Source organism: Carlito syrichta, unplaced genomic scaffold, assembly GCF_000164805.1.
Source record: "Carlito syrichta isolate Samal-C Ts95f unplaced genomic scaffold, Tarsius_syrichta-2.0.1 Scaffold135602, whole genome shotgun sequence".
NCBI classification, from domain to species: domain Eukaryota; kingdom Metazoa; phylum Chordata; class Mammalia; order Primates; family Tarsiidae; genus Carlito; species Carlito syrichta.
In genome coordinates, this window is record NW_007079698.1 from 4,334 (window position 1) to 23,514 (window position 19,181).

General features: G+C 47.9%; 1 pseudogene; it reads left to right on the forward strand.

The window, feature by feature from the left end:
• Window positions 1-4,771, forward strand: part of LOC103250846 — a 6,416-nt pseudogene extending 1,645 nt beyond the window's left edge.
• The last annotated feature ends 14,410 nt before the right edge of the window (window positions 4,772-19,181 follow it).

Genomic DNA, 19,181 nt, shown 5'->3' on the forward strand with positions numbered 1-19,181 from the left:
TGTAGAAGCATTCCTTTTTCTCCGCATCCTCGCCAGCATCTGTTGTTGTTTGTTTTATTGATGATGACCATTTTTACTGGGGTTAGGTGGCATCTCAATGTGGTTTTGATTTGCATTTCTCCGATGAGTGAGGCTGAGCACTTCTTCATGTGTCTGTTGGTTGCCCATATATCTTCTTTTGAGAAGCATCTATTCATATCTTTTGCCCACTTTTTAATGGGGCTGTTTGTTTTTTTCTTTTCAGCGTGTTTGAGTTCCTTGTAGATCCTAGATGTTAACCTTTGTCAGATATACAGTTGCCAAATATTTTTTTCCCATTCTGTGGGTTTTCTTCCTGCTCTCTTGATGTTTTTTTTGCTTTGCAGAAACTTGTCAGTCTGATGAGGTCCTACTTGTCTATCTTATTTCTTATGGTATGGGCCCTGACCTCTTGCTCATGAGCTTCCACTTAAGTCAGTCTCTCACAGCATTTTCTTCCCAGGAAGGATTTTGCTGATTTAAAAAAAATATGGTGCTCAACTTCTGCGTCCCGGGAATCGCTAGGGTCCAAGCCCTACAACTGCTGCACCAGGAGAACCCTGGTTGCTAGTTCCCTAACCCTCAGTCAGTCCGTCACTCACATGCCTGGTCACTCACTAGCACGTACACAAAATTTTCCATATACTCACTCACTCACATCAGGACTCGTATAGTCCAACAGGCTCGGCCACCATTTTCCTGATCCCTCCGCCATTTTTATTTTTTAGAGACAGGGTTTTGTTCTGCCACCCGGACTGGAGTGTAGTAGCGTGGTCACAGCCCACTGTAGCCTTGAAGTCCTAGAGCTAGGATTACAGATGTGCCCCACCATACTCGGCTAGTTAGGTTTTTCTGTTTTTTGTTTTTTTTTAGAGACATGGTCTCTTTGTGTTTCCTACGCTGGTCTTGAACTCCTGGCCTCAAGTGATCCTTCCACCTTGGCCACCTAAAGTATTGGCATTATAATTGTAATCCACCATGTCTAGCTAGATTTGCCCTATTTTAAAGTAGCTGTTATTTTGGGTCACTTGTTTTTCTTTTAGTTAATCTCTTTCACTGTAAAATGCCTTAAAAACCTATTTGCTAGTCAGGCATGGTAGCTTATGGCTATAATCCCAGCACTTTAGGAGGCTGAGGCAAGAGAATTTCTCGAGCCCGGATTTCAAGACCAGCCTGGGCAATATAGTGAGAACTTGTCTCTACAAAAAACAACAACAAAAAAATAGGCAGGCATAGTGGCACACGCCTATAGTCCAGCTACTTGGAAGGTGAATGGAAAAAGAGCCTGAGCCCAGGAGGTCAAGTCTTCAGTGAGCCATGATCATGCCACTACACTTCAGCCTGGGTGAAAGCGTGAGACCCTGACTCAAAATAATAGTAATAATAATAATAATAATGATAAATAAAGCAATGGCAAAAATCCACCTTATTTGCTATGCCTGTATCTTAGCTCCCATCCCTCCTTCTCTCCTTCATATCTGCAAGCAGGCAAAGCCATTCCAGTCTTTCAGTGTAAACTGATGACTTTAAGTCACTATCGGTTCCCTTACAGTTCACCTTGTGCTGCACTGACTCATGTTTACCACAAAGTTTCTGCCGTAGAACATGAAGGAGGGGGGTGGGATCCGCAGTGGAGGGAAACTGCCAGGGTAGGGAGGGGCATCCCTCATCAACAAGGGCACCTGCATCATCAGTGTTGGCATGCCTAACCCTGGATTGTACCCCACGTCTTTATAATAAAAAATAATTTTTTTAAAGAAAGCAGATGAAGGACCTGGGCTCTTAAGCGCTGGCACTGTCTTTTCTATGAAATGCTCATGTGTCCTCACATGCTCATTTTGGGAGGTTGGTAGGGTTTTGCCTACTGTGTTCTGGCTTAGCGTAGCTTAGTCACCATGGAGTCACTTCATCTTCTCTTTTCGACCCCCTAGATGCTGTCCGCACACTCTTTGCTGAAATTCCTTTCACCTCCTTCTTCTCTGTTTCTTCTAACATTCCCAAACATACCACATGCTTGGAGGCTTTAATTACTAGTTGGTTCTTCTGATCCCATCATTAGTTACCCTGATACCCAGCCTTAGTATATTACCTTGTATATGACTTTTAAGTCTTTCTTCTTTCAGAACCGTGTCCTATGGCCCCGTTCCACCTGATAGGCCATAAGTGCAGCTTCCTCCATCTCAACATAACGCCATGGGGAGAAAAGCCTTGATTTCATTTGCTCATATTTCTTTGGGAAGCTTGTGGTAGATACTTCTCAAGTCCCTCTTCATTTCAGGTCAAGGATTCTTCATCAAGCATTTGTTCAGGGTAGTTGCTGTTAATTGGGGATCCACGCCAGAATCACCCAGGGAACTTTAAAAATATCCTGCTTGGCCGGGCTCAGTGGCTCAGTCTGCAATCCCGTGCTTTGGGAGGCCGAGGTGAGTGGATTGCCTGAGCCTGCGGGTTCGAGACCCACCTGGGCAACTTGGCGAGACCTCGTCTCTACAATAAATCAGAAAAATTAGCTGGGCGTGGTAGCGCATGCCTGTAATTCCGGCTACTTGGAAGTCTGAGGCGGAAGGATCGCCGGAGCCCAGCAGGTCGAGGCTGCGGTGGCCGGGAGCGGCCACTGCACTCCAGTCTGGGCGACAGAATGAGACTCCAACTCAAAATAAAAATAAAAATATCCTGCTGGGTCTCACCCCAGAAATCTGAGGGGGGAGCAGAGTAGGTGATGGTTTCTGTCTATTAGGAGTTCAGCAGTTGGACTCCGGAACTGAACTTCTAAACAGACGTATGCCATCCTTGCACTGAATGTGGGTGTCAGAGGTGAGACAGCAGGTAGAGTTTTTGGATTAAGATGTCAATGAAAGCCAGGCTCAGTGGCTCAGCCTATCATCCCAGCACTTTGGGAGGCCAAGGTGGGTGAATTGCCTGAACCCGCGGGTTCGAGACCCGCCCGGGCAACTTGACGAGACCTCGTCTCTACAATAAAAATAAAAAATTAGTCGGTTGTGGTAGTGCGTGCCTGTAGTTCCGGCTTCTTGGAAGGCTGAGGTGGAAGGATCGCTGGAGCCCAGCAGGTGGAGACTGCGGTGGCCGGGAGCATGCCACTGCACTCCAGTCTGGGTGACAGAGTGAGACTCCAACTCAAAAAAAAAAAAAAGATGTAAATGAAGATAGAAGATAGAAGCGTATAAGGATCTAAGCACAGGATGAAGAATCTGATATTTAAGATGGACCAAGTAGATTCCACAGTGATGTGGAGACCTACATGTACAAGGACAGACACTGAGTATGGGTTAGTGAGAGGTCGGTCTGGATCCAAGTCCATCAGGCATCTGCAAAGGGACCCCATGAGGACCTGGGTGTCAGCCGGATCAGTATGGAGGAACAAAGCGATGCCTGAGGAGAGTGGTGATGTGGGAGCCAGCAGATATCAGGGAACCAGATCCTGTGTTCACTCCGAGCTCCTCTCCTAGACGCAATGAAACCCGCAGGGCGGATGAGAATAAGTCACTGCATAGTGGATCTTGGCGCTAAGATCATTCCTTGAACGACAAAGGACTGAACGCTTTGAGAAAATCAGTTTGATATGCAGAATGGGACCTTAAGCGGGGGAAGGGCACAGGAAGTGCACCCAGGAATAAGTGAGGGACAAGCACTTGGTGGTACCTCTTCAAGCCTGAGTCCTGGAGTGCAGTGGCCGCTCCCGGCCACCGCAGCCTCGACCCACTGGGCTCCGGAGATCCTTCCGCCCCAGCCTTCCAAGTAGCTGGAACTGCAGGCGCACGCTACCACGCCCGGCTAATTTTTGATTTATTGTAGAGATGAGGTCTCGCCAAGTTGCAACGCACTTCCTCCTCTGTCTTTGATCTTTGCTCCTGTTTCCTTAGACACAAGCCCTCGTCTCTGGATGGGCTCTCCTTGTTGTAGCTTCCTCCTCATCTTAGGGTGGTGCTGGTGCTGTCTGGTACTGGCCTGTCATAGTCAATTATGCCTGAATCTTCCCAGCTCTGCGTTCTGGGTGTCCTCATGACAGCCTGAAATTGGCCACAGTGGAGAATGTTTCCGCCATAGGAGGTGGTCACTGCTGCAGGTGAGGGCCTCCTGCTCCCGTGCCCTTCAGTGAGCTGGGTCGTCGGCAGTCAGTGCCCTGAGTCCACTACCCTTCCTGTTTTTCCTTCTTACTCACTTTTACTTGTGTCTGTTTCTTCCTGCCAGTATCTTGGTTTTTTTTCTTCTCAAAAGCCAAGAAGCTAGAAAGTATTTGTAGTAGAAGGATACTTATTATTATTTTAGATTGGGCAATTAGACTCGAAACCACAAAATTAATCCCCCTTCTAAACATTCCTGAAATAATTTTATGTTGCGATGCTAGAAAGATGAACAAGTTTGTATTATTTGTTTTCTCTAGAAATCTGGCAGGTTGTCACCCCAGGAGACAGGCAACGGGAAAACCAAGACAAGCATTCGAGTGATACAGTTTTAGGCAAGAAAAACGTGACCACAAAAAGTCATGAATGTAAGGAACTTGGAAAAGATTTTCATCAGAACACAGACCTTGTTCTGTCAAGACAACAGGCCCATACCTGTGACTCGCGTGGAAAAAGCTTGAAATGTAACGTGGACTTGAGTCCTAACGCATATCTTGCAAGGAGGAGGTTTGAGTGCGATGGACATGGGAACTTATTTCTCTGTTCCAAGTTTGAAGCTCCTCATTCTGGAGTGAACTCACATGAATGTAACCAGCGTAGAAAAGCTTTAAGCCACGATGGGGCCCTTAATACAGAACAGAGAACCAGTCGTGGTGGGAAGCCCCATGAATGCTCTAAATGTGGGAAAGCCTTTTCCCACAGGTCAGAACTTATGTACATCACAGATTCCACAGTGGTGAGAAACCCTGTGGGTGCGGTGAACAGGGTAGCAGTTTCAGGGAGAAGGATTGCCTTAACAAACAGGGAAACCACACAAAACCACGGTGGGGATAGCAGTCATGGTAAAATGGTTCCCCAAAAGACAGGCCTCTCTGTACTCAAGTCAGCTCAAACTGAAGAGAAGCCTTATGAGTCCCGACTGATTGAGCACCATCGGTCACACACAGGGGAGAAGCACTACGGCTGCAGAGAGTGTGGGAAGGCCTTCTCCCGGAACTCACGCCTCATTATACACCACAGAATCCACACGGGAGAGAAACCCTATGGCTGCAGCGAATGCGGGAAGGCCTTTTTCCAGAAGTCACACCTCATTCTCCATCAGAGGACTCACACGGGAGAAAAGCCCTATGGATGCAGTGAATGTGGGAAGACTTTCTCCCAGAACTCATGCCTTATCACACACAAGAGAACACACACGGGAAAGAAGCCCTACTTTGACTGCGGGAAGACCTTCTCCCAGAAGCCCAATCTCATTTGACATCATGGAATTCACACCAGGGAGATCCTGCACGGCTGAACAAGGGAGGAAGTGGTCATCCCAGAATTGTCATCGAGAAGTCACCACACATCAAAGAATGAAGACCTGTGGATGTTCTAGAAGTAGGAAGAGCCCCGGGCAAGGAATGCCATGCTGCTATACATGGAGGTCCATATCAGGGTGAAGTTCTGCCAGTTTGGTGAATTAGGGGAAGCACGTTCTGTTAAAACTAATGATGGAAGGATAATGGTGTTCTAGAAGGATCTATTTTTATAGTCTATCCTTAATTCTAAAGGGTACCTATATCAACGGTGGCTATTAAGCTTTTAAATATGGGAGTAAATGAAATCATTAAGACAACAGATCTAATCAGCATCAGAACATAGTCCTGAGATACATGGGGCTTATGCTTCTGAGTGTGCTACATAAAAATAATCTTTATTTATTTTTGAGTTGCATTGGTGAAAATTGCGTAATTGTGAATTTGTAGACGTATACACCATAATATATTAAAGGATATCTACAAAGACTTTCTATACTAAATCATACCCTTCTGTCTTTGTGATATATAAGTGGAACAATATAAATTTATTGTTATTCCAGCGCCATATATCATTTCTCCAAGTGTTACAGAGCCCGTGAATCTGCAAGCTAACGATTTCATGACATCTTCTGATCTCTCTCAACCAACTAGCCTATAAGTTATATTTACGTGTTAAAAGTGTAAGGTTAGGATTCCCTTTTCTGGCGATATGGTGGACTATCTAAAGAAAACCTTCCACTGTAAACACCTAGAATTGGTGGCCAACGAAAGGTTAACATTCTTTTAGATGCATAATTCAGTTCTCAAGAAAATAAGTTTCCTGATGCTAGCTCTGTAGAGGGAACTGAAAACCAAGCACAAAGTTTGTGAGTTGGTGCCGCAGCTGTGAGCTTAATTCAGAAGCTTGAGTGTTAAAGACTAAAGAAGGACAAGAAACAAGGCCTTAGGTGACATGAGGCAGAGAGCTGGCTCTGAGAGAACTCATACAGTCAGAACTTTCCAAAGTCTGGACGTACAGGAGAAAGGTAGGCTAGAGACAGAAAGCTTTGGGTCTCTCCTTGGAGTCTGGATAGGGCAAGAGTTTACCAAGATGAGTCATGAGAACTGACCTGCGTCTCAGATAAATTAGACTTTTGAATTTGCCCTATTCGTGTTGCAGCTGAAATGCTGAACAACTAACATGGAAACTTGTTGTGATCTTTGAAACAACGTTCAGAAGCAAACAATGTCTTTGGAGAAAGACTTCTTCAACTCGTGTTTCTCAGGGTTCTGACATATAACCTCAAGCAGAGTTCACCTTATGTGGGAGAAGGGTATATGGGACATCTCTGTACCTTCCTCTCCATTGTGCTGTGAACCTAAAACTGCTTTAAACAATAAAGTCTTAAAAAAAAAAAGAGTGACTGTCCAAACTCTCTCTCTCTTTTTCTTTTTTCCAAATTGGAGCCTCACTCTGTCACCCAGGTTGAAGTGCAGTGGCATGCTCATGGCCACCCCAGCGTCTATTGGCTGGGCTCTGGCAATCCTCCCACCTCAGTCTTCCAAGTAGTCAGAATTACAGGCATGTACTACCATGCCCAGCTAATTTTTTATTTATTAGAGATGAGGTCTGACCAAGTTGCCTGGGCTGGTCTTGAACCCATGAACTCAGGTAGTTCACGTGCCTTGGCTTCCCAAAGTGCTAGGATTACAGTCTGAGCCACAGAACCCGGCCTTTTTTTTTTGAGTCTGAGTCTCACTCTGTTGCCCAGGCTGTAGTGTAGCAGCATGTTTATGGCCACCACAGCCTTGATCTGCTGGGCTCAGGCGATCCTTTCACCTCAGCCTTTCAAGTAGCTGGAACCATAAGTGTACACCACCACGCCTAGCTAATTTTTAAAAATTTATTGTAGAGATGAGGTCTCGCCACGTTGCCCAGGTTGGTCTTGAACCCATGGACTCAGGCAATCCTCTTGCCTCAGCCTCCCAAAGTGCTGGAATTACAAACGTGAGCCACTGCACTCATCCAAATGATCTTTTGAGGGGAGATCACTTCCCTCATACTTTCAGGATTTGAGGGGTTGACTGGGAGGCCCTCGTGCTCCCTGGCCAGGATTTCTGTGTGTTTCAGGTTCCCAGCCCGAAGGTAAGGATGGAGATGGCATGGAAGGAGACCCTCTTTCCCAAAACTTCTGGGGCAGTTGACAGCATCCTTGGTGCTCCCTCTTGCTGGCATAGACATAATTCTTCAGGTTCCCAATCAACCTTGATAGACACGCACTTTCTCCAGCCAGGAGGTAAGGTTGGCAGACATCACTTGCATTGATTCTGCCTCTAAGATTCCCGGTCTTGAATGGACCCTTCAGGAGGTATTTTTGGGCTGCGAATAGTCCTTAGTCATATTTTAGGACAAAGATCCCCCCCCCATGGAATCTGGGATGCTGGGACCATCAGGGGTATTGGTTTTTCTGAATGCTGTTGTATCATCCAAGTTACAAATCTGTTGCTAACATGGCTCCTTAGCACTGGGAAGTTGCAGCCAAGAATTGCCACCTGGGGTCCTCACAGCCAGCTCTGGCCCTCTTAGAAAAAAGACTTCAGAAGAGGATTCAATCTTGTAGAATTCCAGGGTTGTGTCCCTGAACCCAAAATCAATATGTGAGACTCCACAACAACCCAGAGCCTTTCTGTGGCTTATTCCTTTACCAGATATTTATTTACTGCCACGGTCATGGATCTTGAAACAAAGTAATAGGGTCTGAGGTCTGGCTTTATGGAGCTTACAGTCTAATTGCATGTGGGTGGGAAATAAGGCCGATGCTAGGATCACAGTTCCACTTTAGCATGACGATAGTTACAAGCGAAAGGAGGGACAGGTACCAAGGAGGGTTTTGCACAGAAAATGGTAGCTGGGCAGATCCCTGACTAATATAGGGATCTTCATAGAAGGAAAGAAAGCGAGCAGACCAGGGACAAAGAGCAGCCCGAGGAAAGGCATGAAGGGTGTGAAGGCTGGTCTTGCCTTGTCAGTCCCTTGAACCAGTTGTCGTTTGTTTCACATACAGTTGGCCCTCCGTATCTGTGGTTTCTGCATCCACAGACTCAACCAGAGAGAAAGAAAATTTGTTTGGTTGTTTTGAGATGGCGGTCTCACTCTGTCACCCAGGCTGGAGTGCATGGCATGGTCACGGCTCACCACAGCCTTAACCTCCTGAGCTCAGGTGATCCTTCCTCCTCAGCCTCCTGAGTAGCCAGGACTACAGGTGCATACCACCATGCCCAGCTAAGTGTTTTATTTTTTGTAGAGGTGAGCTCTCGCCAGGTTGCCCAGGCTCATCTCGAATTCTTGGGTTCAGACGATTCTCGCTCCTCAGCCCGGAGTGCTGGGATCACAAGTGTGAGCCACCATGCCTGGCCAGAAAGTATGCATTTAAAAAAATCAGTTTTAAAACATCAAAAAAAAACATACAAAGAAAAATATGGTCTAACAACACATTTACATCATATTAGGTATCATAAATAATCTAGAGATGCCTTAAAGTATATGGGGGATGGATATAAGTTTTATGCAAATACTATACCATTTTATATCAGAGACTTAAGCATCCACAGATTTTAGTATCCAAGGGGGGAGGTCTTGGAATCAACTCTTGCAGATACCAAGGGAAGGTTCTAGAGTAAAGTGCATGAATCTTAAGTGAGCATCTTGATGAAGTATTGCATGTGTATATACGTACATGCCCATATATAATTACCACCCAAATCAAGATAGAGGACATTTCTGGTGTCCAAGCAATCTCCCCTGTGCTCCCTGCCAATGCACATTCTTCACCCAGGTAACCGTGACATCAACCGTCAGACACCATCACTTAGCTTGTCATTGGTCTTGGTTTAGAGGAAACCATATGGTGCGTACTCACTGTGTCTTGCTTCTTAGACTCTATATTACATCTGTGTGGTCCTTATCTTTTGCTAGCAGTGGTAGTTCATTCTTTTCATCATGATGTAGTATTCCTTTGAGTACTTATGCCATGTGCTGTTTATTATACATCCACGGACTTTTGTTTTCAGCTTGTCCATTATTAATAAGTCTTCCACACACTTATACATCAGTCCTCTTTAAAAGATACCATGTGGCTAGAGTGCAGAGTAGTGGTTCTCAACTAGGGGTGATTTGGCCCCTCGGGGACCTTTAGCAACGTCAGATAACATTTTTCATCATCACATCTGAGGGTGGGGTGAAGGAAGCTACTGGCATCCAGTGAGCAGAGAGTTGGGATGCTCTGAACATCTTACAATGCACTGGGTATCGCCGCCCCCCCACCCCCCGCCCTGCAGCAAAGAACCATCCAGCGCAAGATGTCAACAGAAGCAGAACTGAGTTGGAGTTAGATTTTGGTGGTCCTTGTATGCCACACTCAGGATTATGTCCAGTGGGGCATCAGGGAAGCATAGATGGCTCCAGAATGGAGAGATTCCCGTCAGTGGGGGGAATCTCAGGACAGATGCCACCTGGCATCTGGCATCAGGTGAGACCCTCCTGGTGGACCATCCCCAGCGTCCTCTGGCCAACCACCCGTTGCAGGGCACCCTGCATGTCCCGGTTCCGCAGCGTGTAGATGGTCGGGTACAAAAGCGGTGTGAGGTTGATATAGACGAGTGAGACCAGCTTGTCCTCCTCCAGGGAGCGGCTGCTCAGGGGCCTAGCGTACATGGCCGCGGCGCAGACGTAGTGGAGCACGGCCACGGTGAGGTGGGATGCCACCGTGTTGAAGGCCTTGCGACGGCCCACGGCCCCCCCAACTCCCAGAATGACCACCAGCACCCTGGTGTAGGAGAGCAGGATCAGGACCAGAGGCAGCACCAGCAGCAGCAGGCAGGCCACCAGGAGGACGTTTTCCTGCAGGTCCGGGCTCCCACAAGCCAGCACCAGCACAGCCGGGAGGTCACAGAAGACGTGGTTGACCAGGCCGCCGTGGCAGAAGGGCAGCTGGAATATGGCCGTGGTGAGGCCTACGGCCAGGACTGAGCCGCCCACGCAGCAAGAGGCCAGAAGGCCCCAGCAGAGGCCTGTGGTCATGAGCTGGGGGTAGTACAGAGGGCGGCAGATGGCCAGGTAGCGGTCCAGGGCCATGGCAGCCAGCAGCAGGCACTCAGAGCCCCCCAGGGCCACAAAGAGGCCCATCTGGGCGGCACAGGTGGAGGGGGCCACAGCCTGGCCCCCGGGAGGCAGGAGGAAGCCGGCCAGCATGCGTGGAGTGAGCACCAGCCTGTAGGCTGCCTCCACTGCAGACAGCGCCCCCGGGAAGAAATACATGGGCGTGTGCAGGGCGGGGTCCACCCAGGCCAGACCCAGAACGAGCAGGTTTCCTGCCAGGGTGGCCAGGTAGAGCGGCAGGAGGAGGGCGAAGAGCAGCACGCGGAGCCCCGGGGTCCACCCGGAGAAGCCCAGGATCACAAACTCGCGTGGGGCCGTCCAGTTGGACTCAGGCAAGGGGCTCACGGTGGGGCCTGGGCGGCACAAAAGGCAGACTAGAGAGGAGGGGCCCAGACACCTGTTCCCAGAGGCGTGGGCTTTTTACCTCTCCTGGGCGCAAGAACCCTAGGCCCAGCCTCCGGTGGGCCACCCTGCTTCCTGAGCCCCCCTCTATGCCCCCCCAGATCCTCTCCTCGATCCAGCCCTGGCCACCCCTCATTTCCCACAGCCTAATGCCCTTCAGGGCCTCAGATGTCCGGAACCACTGGCCTCCGGTGCCCTGTGCACTTCCAGGGATCTCCTTCAGGCCTGTCCACCCACCTGCCCAGCTCTATCCCACCTCGGAAGCCCCACTGCGTCCGTACCTAAGGAACCAGACATCCTGGTTCCCAGCCTGTGATGACAATGAGGAGGAGGAGGAGGAGGAAGAGCTAGCCCGAGGTTGGAGAAGCGACTGGAGGGGCTCGGGTTTCTCCCAGCAACCTCTTCGTGGATCCGGCTGGTTCTGAGTGACAAAGATGGTCAGTCCTGCAGACAGAGCCACGGGACACAGGAGCCGCAGCAGTGAGCCTTTTGCTCACAGGGGTCCTGAGTCCCTCCACACCTCTGGGGAGATCCTACTTCCCAGCTCTGTGATGACAGGTTACACACGCCCTCTTTTCACCTGTCCTGGGTGTTTTTTAAATCTTATTTTATAATTTCTCCTTAGCTGGATTCAGGACAAGACTGTGGCATAGTGGGTCTGTCATTTCTCTCTCAGTGATGAGGAAAGGCTGCCAGGGAAGAGGGTCTTCTCTCTCCATGGGGAACGGCTACCTTATAATGGAGTGGCCTTCATAAGAGCACCTGCTTCATGTCTTGGGCTATGATGACTCCTAAGTCTGTCTCAACACCCAGTTCCTCCTCCCAGCTGCTCACTCATATAGCCAACTGTGTTCCAAGTTTTTCCACCAACCCTACCCGTTAATCTGTCCCAAACACTATCTGTTATTCTTTTGTTTTTCTTTTTGAGCAGGAGTGCCACACTCACAGCCATTGCAGCCTCAAACTGCGATCCTTCTACCTCAGCCTTCCAAGTAGCTGGAACCACAAGGCACATGCCACCACACCTGGCTAATTTTTTTATTTATTGTAGAGGCGAGGGCTTGCCAAGGTGCCCAGGCTGGCTTCGAACCAGTCCTCTCATTTTTGCCTCCCAAAGTGCTGTGATTACAGGTGTGAGCCATCGCGCCCTGCCTGAACTCGATCCTTGATTCTAACCCAAGCCTCTCCTTTCTGGGAGCGGAGCTGGCCCAGTGCCCAAATCAGAAATCAGGGTGTCATTCTAGATTGATTCTCCTTCCTGCACCCTCACGTGCAACTGGGCACCACGTCCTGTGAAATGTACCTCCACTTCCAGAAGTTCTTCTCTCTCGTGATTCTTATTTTCTCCTTCCTTGATGATTCCATCAGAGCCTCACTGGTCCTACGCCCCTCCTGTCGGCTTCCTCCTAACCACTTTTTCACACCACTACCGAGAACGACCTTTTCTGAACTTCAGAGAGCAATTATTTGCTAAACTGTCCCCCTTTCCACCCTCAGGATTAAGTCCACACTCCTTAGCACAGCACTTAAGATCTTTCACAGTGTTGCTTCTGTGAAAGAAGCAACTGTGAACCACTTTCTCTGGTTGGAGTGAGGGACTCACTCCCTGAATGCACCATGGCTTTGCACAGGCTGTTCTCATTTCCTGCAGCTCCCTGGAGTCCCGCATTACCTACCTGGAAAGATTCCAGTCATCCTCCAAGGCTGCACTCCTATGTCAAATCCTGGGTGACGACTCTTGTTTCCAAGGAGGCTTGGTGTCATCCTCTAATTCCACAACGGGTGTGGCAACTCCACTAAACTCAGTTTCCTGGAATCAAATATTTGAGTTGTATCTGTCTGTGTTGTTTACTGAATTGTAAGTGAAGGAATCAGTTACTCAACCCTCAATTCTCCCAAATCTGTGCTTCTTCTCAATGTCCCTATTACTCTTCCTGACCTGGGTTTCTGGCCCTAGGGCCTCAGACAGAAAGAGGCCCCGCCCCTGTGCCACAGCCAATTGCTCTGAATTTCTTGGATTTTCCCCTAAAAATGCCCCTTGGCATCTGCCATCATGGTACCATCAGTCTCAGATGGGGCACATGCAACTGATCATCTTCATGGTCAATGCCTTCCAAACTACTAGAATTATGTCCATCTCCCCACCCAGACCTCAAAGGCCAACCAGCAATGACCTTCCCCTTGACTCACTCAACTGAGAGACACAGTCTCTACCTCTTTTTTCTCTTCATATACCTCATCCTTAAAATTTTACTCCTGGCCTTGCTCGGTGATTCAGCCTGTAATCCCAGCACTTTGGGAGGACGAGGCGAGTGGATTGCCTGAGCCCGCGGGTTCGAGACCAGCCCAGGCAACTTGGCAAGACCTCGTCTCTACAATACCTCAAGAATTAGCTGGGCAAGGTAGCGTGTACCTGTAGGTCCAGCTATGTGGAAGGTTGAGGCGGAAGGATCGCCGGAGCCCAGTAGGTTGACACTGGAGTGGCCATGAGTGTGCCACGGCACTCCAGCCTGGGTAACAGAGTGAGACTCCAACTCAAAAATAAACAAGCACAAAAACTTTAGTCCTTTGAAAACTAACCCAAGCTCACCTTTCCTAAGAAGCCTTACCAGGCTAGATCAAAGTGCTGCTTCAAGGCATTTATATACCTACCATGGCAGATGTCCGTTAGATTCCATCAAACTACTAGACCAGGCTGATTAGTATTGACATTCCTTCTTCATTAGAACCATTTCTTGGTATTTAGCTAATGGTTCCTCGCCTCACAGGAGGTTGCTAGTGCATTGAGGCTATTTGTGTAGGGCTTAGACCAATAGCCACTGCACTGAGAACCATGAAATCCACCTCGATCATCGACTGTGTAAGGGTGAGCTGGTCACATTGTAGCAGAGCCCATTTCCCTGTAAAATGAAAGAGTTGGGACCGGGCTCGGTGGCTCATCCTGTAATCCCAGCATTTTGGGAGGCCGAGGCAAGTGGATTGCCTGAGCCCACGGGTTTGAGACCCACATGGACAACTTGGTGAGACCTCGTCTCTACAAGAAATCAAAAACTAGCAGGGTATAGTAGCACACGCCTGTAGTTACAGCTACTTGGAAGGCTGAGGCGGAGGGATCACCGGAGCCCAGCAGGTCGAGATTGCGGTGGCTGGGAGTGGCCACTGCACTCCAGTCTGGGTGATGGAGTAAAACTCCAACTCAAAAAAAAAAAAAAAAAGAAAAGGGAAAAGTTGGGCCAGATGAGTTTCAAGTTTGTTCCAGTTCTGATATTTTGTGAGTCTATGAAAAGTTGTGTTTATAATTATGTTTTTATTCCCAAGGTAAACTCTTTTTCTTTATTTAAAAAAAAAAACCATGTTTGAATGTTTCAGGAGCGCATAAAGAAGTTTGAGGACATCAGTTTAATTTAGAATTGTAAGTCAGCAAGGGAGTTGTTAGATTAGGCATAACATGGTTGATGTCCACTTACAGATCTTAGAATGGCCTTAGACCAATGTACATATCAAAAACCTCTTTCCAGCTGGGCTCAGTGGCTCAGCCTGTAATCTTGTGCTTTGGGAGGCTGAGGTGAGTGGATTGCCTGAGCCTGCGGGTTCGAGACCCGCCTGGGCAACTTGGTGAGACCTCAGCTTTAAAATAAAATAAAATAAATTAGCCGGGCATGGTAGCGCACGCCTGTAGTTCCAGCTACTCGGAAGGCTGAGGCGGAAGGATGGCCGGAGCCCAGCAGGTCGAGGCTGTGGTGGCCGGGAGCGGCCACTGCACGCCAGTCTGGGCGACAGAGTGAGACTCCAACTCAAACAAACAAACAGAAAACTAAAAGCTCTTTCCAGTTGCACCAATGTGTTTATGTAAGTGTCCATGTGCATGTCAGTGTACAGTGCATTCTGAGATGTGGTCCACTTCACCGTCCAACTTTGGGATAGCCTCAGTTGATGGGGACGTCTGGGGTTGGAGTTGAAAGGTTTGGTTTCTAGTTCTGTCTGGCCTCTGATATGGTATGTGATGTTGCCCAGGTCACATTTTTTTCCTCTGGATCTCAGATTCTTTTCATCTGTCCCCTTTGATGAGGAACTTAAGTGCTGTGGCCCCCGAGAGTGTCCCAAGATATAATTTTCTAGTTCTGGGAGGGCAGGTGCCTATCTCTGGTTTTTCTTGGAGGCAGACTGGTACAGTAAAACAAACAGGAGCTTTGGGTTTACCCACATCTGGCTTTTAAGCTCTTTCACTTACCAGCTGTGGCGCTTAGGGAGAATTTTTAAGCTTTCCAAACATGAGCAACATTCTCGGTCCCATGGGATTATTATTATTATTATTTTTTGAGTTGGAGTCTCATTCTGTCACCCAGGCTGGAGTGCAGTGGCATACTCACAGCCACCCCAGTGTCTACCTGCTGGGCTCAGGTGATCCTTCCACCTCAGCCTTCCAAGTAGCCAGGACTACAGGCACGCACTACACGCCCAGCTAATTTTATTTATTGTAGAGACGAGGTCTCGCCATGTTGCCTGGGCTGGTCTCGAACCTGCAGGCTCAGGCGAACCACTCGCCTCAGTCTCCCAAAATGCTGGGATTACAGGCTGAGCCTCTGAGCCTGGCCGGGATTGTTTTAATGATTAATTAAAATCATGTATGGAAAACATCTGGTGCAGTAGTCCCTGCACTTAGGAAGTTTTGGGGGGTTTTTGTTTAATTTTTATAAGAGATGGGGTCTTGCTATGCTGCCCATACGGGTCTCAAACTCCTGAAGTGCTGGGATTACAGGCATGAGCCACTGCATCCAGCCAGGAAGTATTAATAAATGAAAAATACCAAAATAGCGAGATGTGCTGAGTTCTTTCCTTTTACTTCCTACTCACTATGTACTGATTGCATTCTAACCTAGCTGAAATTCCGGGTGGAAGACTTATCTGGAGAGATTAAATAACTAGTGGGAGGGAGAAGAAAACACATGGATGTGGGTGGCGGAGGCATGCAATAGACCAGGATTGCTTTTCCTAGGTGCTCTGATTCCAAGACCTGGGATGCTTTTAAGTTTCCAGCCCTTTTCTCTCTTCCCCCTTCCCCATACCCCAGACTTTCCTCCATGTTTTGTGGGCAGTTGTCCAGAGACACTGATATTGTCTCCAAATCACCCTTCATTGGCGTCACCCCCATATTCCCTCTAAACATGAATGGGAGTGAGATAACAGAATAAAAACAATGACTAACCACCACTGCCGTTACTAGTTGCTATTCGTTGAGCCCTCACAACCGGAAAGTGGTGTCCTAAGTACTCTCCAAGCACTATATTATGTAATATTTGCAAGACCACTATGTAGCAGCAGGAATTCTTGTGATCAATTTCCAGATGAGGAAGCTGAGACTTAGAGACTGATCTGTAAAAGGAGTCGTATAGCTTCTCCCTGAGCTGGGATTTGTCTCCAGGTCTAACTGATTTCAAAGTCTGTTCTCTTACGTAGGGGAAGGCTGCTCTTCTCTGTATCTCTCCTATCTGTCTGCATCTCCCCACTCAAATGAGGGGGAAATGAAAAGGGACAGAAGGAAAGATAAAAGAAAAACTTAGAGGCACACACAGAGAGAAAGAGGTGCAGAATTGGAATGAGGCATAAAACCAGAGGGAGTATGAAACCGAGGTGTGCTTACTGATGGACGGCAACTGACAAATTAATAACGAAGATGTGTTCCATTTGATGGAGCACCCCCCCGGCCCAAGTGGCTCAATAGTTTGTGGACTGCAAAAGGGATGGTGGAGGGAGAAAGGGAGAGGGAGAGAAAGAAAAAGGAGAGAAAGAGAGATTTGGAATCTTCCATATTCCACCAATATTCTGGGCCTAATACTACCTCCTTATAGGACTTTATCTCTACTTTTAAAATGAGTTTCAACTGGTGAATTCTATCAGGAGCTTTGAACTTGATACCCAGAACCCACAATCCACAAGGAACCATCTTCTATGACCTTTTTCGTGGCATCCCTAGAGGGAAGACTAGTGTATGGAACATTCATTTAAAGGAGACACCCAGACTCAGGACCACCATAACCCTGAATTCCAGCCTCTCTAACTCTCCACTCTTCGGTTGGCCAGTCCCACTGCCCACCTTCCTATCCTGGAGGGAATACAGGTCCTAGCAATGACTCCTGAGAGAGGAACAGATCAAGTCCGGGTTAAGGAGAAGGTGACTTGGATTCTGGTTGGAAGAAGTCCAAGTTCCCACTGTCACAGCATGGACCCACCATAGTTTTCGGTCTCACTCCCCACCAGCTTCTGCTTCACTCCTTACTTGCAAGCTATGCAGCAATATGATTATGCCATGGTCACGCTTTCCTCCTGATTTTACACATACTTCTCCAATATGAGAATGTCCTTTTCCCAGCTGGAAATTTACTCATCCTTCAAGGCCCCGATTGAATACCAGCTCCTCCGTAAACAATAAGAATAAAGTAGCAGAATCAACAGTAGAAGAATTGTGCAGGAAACGGGAGTCAATGGGCTCTACCACACACGCCTTCTTTCCCATCTTCCCTCATCTTCTAACATCTATTCCAAGTAAGAAGGGAATAATTACTCTTAGTAATAAAAGAGTTACTTAATAGGTTTCTCAGGGCCCACTTAAGGGTCTGACTTGATTCAAAACCCCAGGGCCTCATTAGTGATCTCCCCTGACTGCAGTGCCTAAGGAGCTTGGTGGCCTCAGACGGATGAGGACTGCAGGCCTGTTGGGAGGGGAGGATTGGGAATTCTGAAGTGCAGTATCCTGGGAAAGTCTGAAACTTCTGGGCCAAAGGAGCAGGGGGCCACCTCTCTGCAGTGGTGAAGAGACTATCTTCAGCAAGGGCTGGGATAAACTTGAACCTAGGGGAATGAACAGCCCAAAAACACTTTGGTCGACAGCTCCCTGGGGAAATATGATGACAGTTACTGTTCTGTCTACATTTTCCCAAACTTTGATCCAAGGGGTATCCAGGAGATTGGTCAGCAAGATGGTGGGTTAGGAAATCCTAGCCCTTGTACTCCTGCAAGACAATTATTTAACAACTATACATAGGCTAAAATAACTCTTGAAGAGCCTCAGGGTCTAGTTAAGAAGCTGTAGTGGCCAGGTGTGGTGGCTCACGCCTATAATCTCAGCACTTTGGGAGGCCGAAGTGAGAGGATGTCCTGAGCCCATAGGTTTGAGACCAGCCTGGGAAACTTGGTGAGATCTCATCTCTACAATAAAATTTTTAAAAAAATTAGCTGGGCATGGTGGTGTGCGCCTGTAGTTCCAGCTACTTGGAAGACTGAGGTAGAAGGATCGCCTGAGCCTGGCAGGTCAAGGCTGTGGTGGCCTGGTCGACAGAGTGAGATGCTGACTCAAGAAGAAGAAGGAGGAGGAGGAGGAGGAGAAGAAGAAGAAGCTGTAGCAACCCAGTAGAGCACAAAAACCCAAGAATAACTGAATGTAAAAGGATAGGAAGAACAGTTTTGGTTTTCCTAGGTCGCCCATTCCCCAGGCTGGCTTGGCCCAGGGCTGAGAGAATTCCCTCATCTGCAAGTTCCCCTGCAGGGGAAAGTGAGGACAGAAGAACCCCAGTAACTTTTGCCATCAATGATCTCAGCAGCCAATGCTACCACCACAACCCCCGATAGCCTTCATTACTAAAGACTTCCGTAGTCTTCACTGCACGGAACCCAGCTTCCAGAGCCACCCAGAGTGCATGCCACCATGTCTGAAGCTGGACTTGCTGCATACTCCCTCCAACACTGGCAATCCTGTGCACCCCTATATACCCCTGAACCCAGTGTTGCCATGTTTATCCCCTACCCCCAGCCTGTTCTCTTACGTCTATCTGCAGGTGAAAGTCTTTACCTATGGAAGCCAGTTGTAAAATCTGGAGGTACTGACTGCTTTTTTCAAGTGCAGACACCAATGCAAGGCTATAAGGAACACATAACAAAACTCAAGGAAACATGACACCACCAAAGGAATATAATAGATGTAAAAACTCAAAGAAAAGGAGATCTATGAATTATCTGAGAAAATAATTCACCTAATTGTTTTAAAGAAGCTCAATGTCCTACAAGAGAACACAGATAACTCAACACAATTGGGAAAACAATATATGAACAAAATGAAATTTTCAACAGAGATAGAAATCATTTTTAAAAAGAGCCAAATAAACTATGGAGCTGAAGAATGCAATC